At 41.3% G+C, this 9,797-nt stretch overlaps 1 long non-coding RNA gene across 1 annotated transcript; it reads left to right on the top strand.

The window, feature by feature from the left end:
- Window positions 1–2,086: 2,086 nt before the first annotated feature.
- On the top strand, window positions 2,087–9,453 carry LOC121666622. The gene is made up of 2 exons (XR_006016720.1): window positions 2,087–2,127; window positions 5,118–9,453. It is a non-coding gene; the product is annotated as an uncharacterized LOC121666622 (long non-coding RNA).
- The last annotated feature ends 344 nt before the right edge of the window (window positions 9,454–9,797 follow it).

Raw genomic sequence — 9,797 nt, 5'->3', positions numbered from 1 at the left:
CATCCTAATTCCTGCTTCAGATTTCCGTGTTTTTCTTTGCCCTCTGTGGCATCTCACTGAATATCTCCTACTGGGGTGTGTGGGGAGTTTGTGTGGGGAGTTAATTTGAAATCAATATCATTTCAAGATTTTTTGAGGAATTACTCTGATTGTATTTTCTCCTGTTTTCAAGATGTTTATACCTGTATGATCTTTTCGCTTATTAGAGAACTCAAGAGGAAAATATAGCTGAAACAAAGAGAAAATTCTTCAGTCAGTTCTCTCTAAGTTTTCCATTTTCCATATTGTTGGGAATTTTTCTTTTCGTCACCCACCTGGACAATTCGTGTTCCTATTGACTTTTCAGAGCCTCTCCTTGCTAAGGGTCAGCTAAATAATCCATGAGGATCAGTCAGCAGAAAATTGCTGTTGGTTTTTAATTGTCCCTATTTTTGCCTTGAAATATTAGTTTACAGGCAGCATTCACAGTTTTTGTTTGTTCTTTCTAACAACAACACTGTTCTACATGGAATTGTAGTTCAAAGGAAAAGTCCTGGCTCTTAATGGAAGTTTTTCTAAACCCTATTTTCCTTTTGCAGTTGTGTAAGCTGGGGCTGAGCAATATAAATCCTGCTTGTGTGAGCAAGGGAAGGATTTTCACTTTCTAGAACCCACACAAAGAAAATGGCTGAAATAGCTGTAAAGCAAATGAAAATCAGTGTTCCAACCTCTCGGATCTAAAGAGATTTTTAAATTGTTTTACATTTTTTATCTGATTTTGAGACAGAAGGAAGTGAGATTAAAAAAAAAATACAGAAATATTCTGGCACAATCACTTATTTTTAAAATAAAGGTGCAGGTATTCATGTTGCAGGTGAGCCTTGCTTTAAACAGCTTAAAAGGAGCTCTCAGGTGGCAAAAGCTTCCTATAACTTTGAGCATTGTCTTGAATGAGAAAAGGGGCATGTTGTTTTCTAATATTAGGCCTCCCACTAGCAGGGAAAAATACCCTGTATGAAATATGCAATTTATAAAGATGACACTCCAGGTGTTGTGAAATCACTTTTTTTCCCCCTCTGAATATAAGTAGTACTTTACTAAAACTTCTGTCAAGGGTTATCCCTGTTTATCATCCCGTTCTTCATGAAGTTATTAATTGGAACTCAAGTCCTAGATATCATGAGCCTTGACCATGGTTTGTGCTTCTTGATACTGTCCTTAAAGAAACCCAGGCTGCCTCTGGCTGTGATGAGGATGGTTTGGAGAGCATGGGGATCCTGAGGTATCCACATTTCTATAATGCTGCTACCCCTTGCCAGAGCTCTTTGTCACATCCATATTCCTAATCAGCAGCACAAAGCCAGCCTAAGTTTTTCCCAGGCTGGCTGGACAACATCCCAAATCTCTCCCGTCCCATGTATTATGACAGTTTCCCACCAGGTCCAGACTCCAGCTGGCAAAAGGCACAGCTCTGCTCATGGACACCTACAGATCCCCAATGAAGCTGTCAAAGGGAATGAGCTCATTTCTTCTCTCAAAATTTCTCATGAACTGATGCAGAAGAGACTCGAAATACCTGAAAGCAGTACTCTAAGTATGATAATGAATATAATCCTGTCCTTCAATTTCCTTATGAAAACTACAGGATAAAAGGAAGAGGGTTTTTGGTTTTTTTCTTTCACTTTTCTCTCCACAACAGCAATTCTTTGACTTTAGGAAGTGTCATAGGTTAGCAAGCATAGTCCCGGAAGGGACGTCCTTGCTAAGGGGTGCTTACAGTTTCCTCTGGGAACTGATAGAACCTATCAGCTGGCCAGTTTGAATATGGACAATTCTCTAAGCCACTTAAAGTTGTGATCACCTCTGTGATCCACATTTAAGAATAGGCAAACTCCCCCCCAAGCTCTCTCTCGTTTCCGGCGCTGGGACAAGTGGCTGCAGGCCCCGTGTGGGGGCCAGCGGGCCCGGCCAGGCCCTGCCTGGGCCAGGCCGGGCCGGGCCACGGCCATCCTGGAGCCGATGGACCTGTTTCAGCCATGGAACCCCCCCCACTGCCTTGCCGTGGGCAGCCGGAGCAGCTCGGCTCTCCCCCCTCTCCACTTCGATAAGAAAAATTCAACATTCCAGCTGCAAAGCTGCAAGGCCGAGGTGAGATTAACCCTTTTATTGCTGTGAAGAGCTGAAAACCTGAGGGAAGAGAGAGAGGAGATGCTTAAAGCTGAAATTCTGTTGTGAAGCTATGATATATCAGAGTATCCTGTTGTAATTTCATGAAGATATGGGGGGTGGAGTGTTCAACTCGTAAGCAAAAGCACCTGTGTTGAGATAGGCAGATGCTGACACAGCTGTAATTTCATGAGAAGTTTGGACAGGGAGAGATGAACCAGATGAGGACTTTTGCTCCAAATGGGAAAGGAGAAAACCTCAGTCCCTAGAGATGCTCCCAGAGATAGTCCTAAAGATGAAGACGATGAAGACCCTTTGCTCCCAGGGAAGGAGAAGGGCCTCTGTTTTTGTTCCTGAACGGCTCGACCTTAAAATTGTACCCCAAAAAACTTCAAGAGTGGACCCTCGAAAGCAGTTGCGGGAAAAGCTGCAAATCGGGGGAAAGGACTCACACGCAGGCAGAGAGACTCCTCTTCCTAAATGGACTGAACAATATTTGGAAGTGGGCGGCTGTCTCGTTGTGATGATGTTTTCATAGCATGAGCAAGAAGAGACTTCTCTCTCTAAATGGACTGAACAAGGTTATTATGGAAGTGGTAAACAGACTGAACATCTTAAGGGTTGTCTTTTTACATTGTCAGTGGGAGAAGGGAGGAAGGTGGGGGGAGGAGGAGAGTTCTGCAGGTGGTATAATTTTTTTTTTTTCCCTCTTTTAGGTCTGTTAATAAACTTCTTTATATTCTTTCAAGTTTGGTGCCTGCTTTGCATTTCTCCTAATTCTTATCTCACAGCAGATAAACAGTAATGAGTATTTTGGACCAAACCACTACAGAAGTGAAGCTCAAACTGATTTTATACATTGCTTTCATCATCTGTGTAGCAGCAGTCATTTTAAATATGTCAGATTTACATCTCATATAAATGCATGAAAACAGGAGACTAAATCCAGAGCGAGAAATAGAAATTATATTTCTTAGAAACCAACGTAGATAGTTTTTTTTAAAAGGGTTGGATGCAAAGTGACAGTGACATTCTCATATCAGTAATTTAGCAAGTTATGTTTTCCCAGCCCTCTCTGTTGTAGTAATCCCTTCACTGACTCTCAGGATGTGATTACTCTCGGAGCAGAGCTCTGGAATTGGGACTGTGCGAACACCACTTCTCCAGAGAGAGGACTGTCACTTGGAATGTCCAAAGCTTATGGATTGCTGCAAACCAGTGGGTAAAGGAGAATGCACCACTAAAATTCCTTTTGCCTTAAGGCCCAGTCTAAGCCCCAAATATGTAAGAGAGACTTGCTCCCAAAAAGCATCCACTCCCTTTGGTGTTATTTTTAGTGGCCCTTGGATCAGGCCTAAAATCCCACCGCAAAGAAATTATAATTTTGTTGTTGATATCAAAAGGATAATTCCATCTCTCCAACATTATTTACACACCAGCCCTCAGCACTTCAGGCAGAAGAGCAGCTCCCTCAAGCAGCTGCTCTTGAGGTTTTGCTCTTGAAGCTGGGATTGTGGCCGCAGGGCTTTGGCAGGGGAGCACAGCACACAGGTGTTATTTGGGATACAGCAATCTCAGGTGCCTGTGCTTATTCTTCTCATGGACACATCATGGCCAGCTAACGGCTTTTGGGAAATGTGCAAAGACGGTGAAGAAATGGTTTAAACCTTGCATGTTGTATTCAAGGAAATTGTAACAAGATTATAACTTGAATTGGTGCAAGTTTTGGAAACAAAAAGGAACAGTGATGGAAACTCAAATTTGGGTCAAATACCAACACCCCCACTTCCAGTTGTAACCAATAGCCAGCCCCTCAAAGTTGTTTCTTTGCCTAAGGATTTGCATATATCCAACCCCTCTGTTTAGCCTGAGACAGATATTTTTGGTTTAGTCCTAAGCTGAGAAAGACAGTATCTTTTCTTCCACTGAGTCTCCTCAATATTCAAAACCAGTGCACTAATTTCTGGGAAGATCCCTGTTACTTTATGGAGCTCTGTGATGTGTTTATTCTTTCCACCAGATGTTAAACCAAGACTGTGTAAAACTGCTTCATAACTTTATGCAGACAACCTTATTTGTGACACAGTACTGGGGGTCTACCTGCAAAAACAGTACAGGACTCTCACATAATATGTGGATGTATAGAAATGTTGTGATTTGACACTGGTTAAAATACCAGGTACCCATGAAAATTGTAACAAAGAGTTCATGAGTTAAGGATGGGGAGAAAACACTCCAAGGGCAAAACAGGCTCAATCTTAAAGGCATAAAGTAAATTTTTTATTAACAGAGGAGGATAATGAGGAATAAAATAAGCCTTTAAAACACAATTTTTCCCCCCCAGCCCCCTCCCTCCTTCCCACCAACAGCACAGGGAGGCAGGGCGTGGGGGTGTTTAGTCAGTTTGTCACTCTGGATCTTTCTTCAGTTCGCATAGGGAGAGGAGTCTCTTCTGCTATGTCGTGGGGTTCTTCCCATGGGAGACAGTTCTCCATGACCTTCTCCAACGTGGTTCTAATTTCATGAGTAGCAGTCCTGCCCAACCTGCTGTAAACTGAGTCCCTCCCATGGGCAAAACAGTCTTCCCAAAACTGCCATGACATGGGTCACTTAGTCCATGGGCTGTAGTCTTTTGAGGATAAGCTGTTCTAGCTTGGAAACAAGGGCCCTCTTTCTTGAACTCTGGAAGCAAGGGCCTTCTTTCTCTGTCCGGGTGTCCCACAGGATTACAGCTTTTTTAGCATCCACTTGCTCTGGCGTGAGCACTTTTTCCCACAGGCTGCGAGTGGGAAATGGACCTCATGGATTACAGGGAGGTAGTTTGTTTTATCCCAGTCCTCACCAGGGCTTGAAGAGAAAACCTCTACTCTGACACTTGGAGCACTTCCTCCCCCTCTTTCTTTCCACTGACCTTGGTGTTACCATGTTGGTTTTTTCCACATGTCCTCACTTCCTCCTCTTTCTCTGACTAGGAGGAAAAAACTGCTGCTCGTAAGTCCCATTGCCAACAAATTCCACCAGCTCAAAGATTTCTGCAGGATTTCGCAGTGCTGAGAAGTTGATTTCATCCAGGTTCTGCATCGGGGAACCGCTCGCCGTGTTTCTGCTACCGGCCACGTGGCCCCTGCCGCCACTGCATGGGCAGTGCTGGCGGCCACGGCACCGGTGCATTCAGCGCCTCTCTTCATGTGGAGCGCCGAAAAGGAGAAGCCACCGCCGCCGCTCCTGCCCTTCTGCCCACAGTGTGGCTGGCTAAGTGCAGCCAGGCAGGCAAAGCTCGCTGTGGGCTGTGCTGAGGTGGCGGTGACTGCGTGGCCACGGTGGCCGCATGGCCGCTCATGGCGCCAGGATGGTCTTGGTGGTGGGGCCATCCCACCCCTGGGGAAAAGCTGCGCACGCTGTTTTGATTTCCTTCTTAGATATGTCATTACAGAGGTGTTACCAGCTTCTCTAATTGGGCCAGAAGTATGTCCATCTTCAGAGCAATTGGCTCTGCTTGACATGGTGGAAGCTTCTAGCAGCTTCTCATGGAAGCAACCTCTTTGGCTTCCCCCCCCCCCCACCAAAAAATCAGGCTGTGTTAAACCAACACAAGAAGAAAATTTCAGAGATGTAAAATTGTCTTTGCTTGCTATTTGTAGTCTTCTGGCTATCCCATTTTCTTATTCTGTGATTAAGGTAGTCTTCATGGGTGAAATCACAGTCTTCCCTCTAAATCAAATACTCATATTTATATTGTCTGTAAAATGAAGGAGAAAGTTGTTCTGCTGGTTTAAGTCTTGAATGCAGACAAAACAGTTCTAATTCAGAAGATGCTGGAGTCCTGGTGTGGAACTTGTTTATCTAGAAATCAAAATAAAGGCTTAATGGAAGAGGAACTTGTTCTTGCTGAGAGAGAATCAGTTCTGAGTTTTGGGCTAATATACTGACAGGTGAAAGCAAGGCAGAGTAACAGCATGAAGTAGGAAAGGTGTATGTTATTGCTATTGGATGTATTGCAGACAACAGGGCTTTGGAAGGTTTATTTCTCACTTTTAAAGAATTTTGGCCTCTCTAGAGTTAATAAATACATTAACTAATATGATGGGTATGTAAAAAGATAGGTCAAGTAGTTTAATTTTCTGGTGTCTGTGGTTAAGATTTAAAAGCATCACTTGTAATGCAGTATTGAAGGAACATAAGATCAGCATGTGTTTGTGCAACTTATTTTGGTAAAGAAATAGAACGGAGAATGCAAACTGCCACATCCTATTGGGATTAAAACAGATTTCACAGAGACAGAAAACATGGACTGGGCAGAATCCCAGCAAATGATAATATGGGAGCTATTTGGGGACGGACGTAATCATGTCATTCATGTTCACCTACTCTTCCACAGGTGATACAAACACCTTGGGGATTTTATAATGTAATATTTTTAATAACTTCTGTCAGCCAGCAACAAATCTAATTCTGTTCACCCTTCACAAACAATGGTCCATTAATTTATTGTGAAATATGGAATTCTATCTTCTATGATATAGTTGAGAATTGCTGCCTTTTGAGGTAAATGTGCCTCCAGCCTGGCAAGGTCTGAGTTTTAGGTCCAAAATGCAAATGATTGTGTCCCCTGAGGAAATCTGGGAAGGGGGGAGAATTTCTCAGGCTTATCATACTACAAGAATAATTCACGTCATTTAGAATAACATTGCAATGTACCTTAATAATTGCTGAGGGATCCATCTAAATGCCACATGAAATATTGCATGTTAACAGCATGGCACTGTTAAATAGATTAAATTTTCACAGAGAAACTTGAAAGTAAGGAAAAGCATTTCCTCCTAATGCAGTTGGTACAGATGGCTCTATCCTGGAGTTTTCTTCCTAGAAGTGTCTGTACATCTGGGAAAGGTCCCTTGTGATGTGAAATGTGTCTGTGCTCTGTGTCTGAAACTCTTCACACTGTGGAAAGTTTCTGCAGCTTGGGACTTTTGTCTAGAAGCTGCCACCTTCCTGGGTAGGAAGAAGAAAAAATCTTTCTCTTGTGAAGAACCTGTCCTTTTTGTATGAATTCCGTCCTGCACTGCAAACTTCAGACTTGCTTTAGACTGGCAGTGTTGCAAGGAATAGAGAAGCCATCCAAAAAGAGACAGAGAGACTGTTCTGATTTAAGTAAAATACATTGTCTGAAAAGTAATTCTATTATAAAGTGCTCAATGTGTTTTATTGCAACTTTCATTTGATTATTGTTTAAACTTCAGCATGTAGGTTTATATATATTTTCTGTCCTGGTTTTCACAGAAGCAGATGTTGTATGTCTGCCAATCGATCTGTCCTGAAGTGGCAGGGTAAAACACTTTTATTATAGCAAAAATAATTTAGAAAATTCCTGAGCTCACCCTTTTGTGTACAAAATTGACTTTTGGTGCAAAGCAAGTTTTATCACTGCTCAAACTGGTATTGATCAACCTATCAAAAATTGTGTTATGGTTTCAGCAGCCCTTCTGGAAACACCTACAAGAATAAGATTTTCTGTTTAAATTCTAAAATCAATCTCGATCCTGTGAAATACAATTTTTTTCACCAATTTTAAATTTGGTTACTCCTCTTAATCTTCTATAAGAGAAAATGATAACTTGAAGTAATGTTGTCCTTTTTTTTTTCCATTTCCTCCTCAGAAAATAATTAATTTACATGTTAAAAGTCTCTTTTTATACATCCAGATCAGTTTTAATTTTGGGATTAAAGATACTGCTTAAAACTCCAGTTATAAAGGAAATACTGAAGAGTAAATTAAGAGTATGCTTAACTTAGAGCTTTTAGTAACATGCTCTGTATAAAATCTAGATATAGACAAATGTCAGGATACTGCATATTTTAGAAATGTAATATAACAACTGAAAGAAAAATATAACTATCCCAAAAATGGCAGAGCTTCAGAAAATGGAATTATTTTAATTTACCTTCAGGTCCCAGAAAGAAATCACTATATTAACATTCTGGGAAATAATGTTAAAGATAATTTTTTTTTTCATTACTATTAATTACTTTCTATCTCCACATGTAGCTAACTCTCCCAGGACTGGGATTTCCATTATACAAATTAATTCATTATCTAGGAGTACTGGACTCCATTGGTGAGAGTTTGGGCTCTAAATGTATTCACTGATTTTGAAAACTGCACTTTGGCCTTTTGTCTTCTTAAGCCAGGAAGAGGAACCTCTTTCAGACTGAAGTGTCCCAACAAAAAAAAGCTTTTGCACCCAGCTGCTTTATCTTTCTCCATCTTTATGGTTTCCAAGGCTTTTCAGTCCATCAGATGCATAAATGTAGTGGTAGAAACACTTTGGCATTAAAAAAAATCCAAACAGAAACCTGAAACTGGAGCAATTTTGCCCTCAAAAACAGCAGTTCCCCTTTGGTCCTGCTTGAGCATCAGGAGTTGGTTTGCAAAAAAACCCTTGGGTGGACACTTTTATTCCCGAAACAGATCCAGTCTCTGAACACATGACCCATATCAGGAAATGTTTTTTACAAGTTGTATTGATTTTGGGGGAACTGTCGTTCTTGGTTTATCATCAATTAGTCTCACAATCCAGTATGAAAGAAAGTAAATGAGGAAAAAGTAATGTACAGATGTATATCCTGCCTGGAACTCCCTGCAGCAGCTGACATGTTTTCTACTACAATGGGAGTGATAAAATCATTGCATGTTAGAAAGTAAAGCTCTGGCTTTTTGGAGTGAGAAATCTCAGTGCTGATGAGTATCTGTGGTTTTAGTAGAGATTTGGAGAGCTTTTAGGCTTGAATCTCTGAGGCAAGCTCCAGCAAGGCTGATCTCCAACATGAAAAGTGGGTCAGGGAAGAAGGGAGGTACTAATTATACCTAAAATCTCTGGAGAACTATTCTCTAAATCTAGATATAGCTATGTAAGAAAAGGAGTGAGCTGAACATGCCTTGATTTACAATTCTGCAGGTTATAAGTTTGATTTTTACTATATTAACGTCATCAGGCAACTTGAAAAAGCAGTGATTTAAACACATTTGGAGCGTTTTGGTCAGGATTTGTTTTTAATGGCACAGGGATATCAGCAGTGCTATCTTGAAGCAGTAGGTTCAGAGTGCTGCTGTTGGTACAATCTAACCTGTGCACCTTCTCTGGTAACCCTTAAGGTACTGGGAAATAATGATTTTGTTCACATGAATTTGAAGTATTTAGGTCTATTCATCATTAAAGTACGTGTTTCTTGTGGTGTAAACACCTGGTTCTTGTGTGTTTACTTGGTGTAAATAAGTCTGTGTAAGTAAAAAGGTACCTGGATGAGTGAGCTGCTATTTTGTGATTTTTCCGAACAGTTTATTCTCTGATTTTCTGCAATTGTTGCTACTCTGATTTGCAAGGCAGGTGGGGTAGAAATCAGCAGGAACATGTTGTGTCTTAATTGTGGAGTTGAAATGGGAATCTGTACTTCCCCAAAACTGAGGCAAACTGAAAGCATGTCATGGTTTTTAAAGGCCCACTAATTACTGGTGTGTGGTGGGGAACACTTGTCCTGTTTCAAGTGGCCACGTGGAAGCACCAATTGCACTAAATTTCCTTTAAAAAATGGAGACTGTCTGTGATGGACCTGTCCTGTGCTGTGCTTTCCTTCAGAAAAGGCTGGGTCACAGT

Source organism: Corvus kubaryi, unplaced genomic scaffold (genome assembly GCF_017639235.1).
Source record: "Corvus kubaryi isolate FWS band 111438036 unplaced genomic scaffold, C.kubaryi_AGA036_p1.0 37353, whole genome shotgun sequence".
Taxonomy (NCBI): Eukaryota; Metazoa; Chordata; class Aves; order Passeriformes; family Corvidae; genus Corvus; species Corvus kubaryi.
The sequence above is the reverse complement of the archived record's forward strand: the minus strand, read 5'-3'. Positions and strand labels throughout refer to the sequence as shown.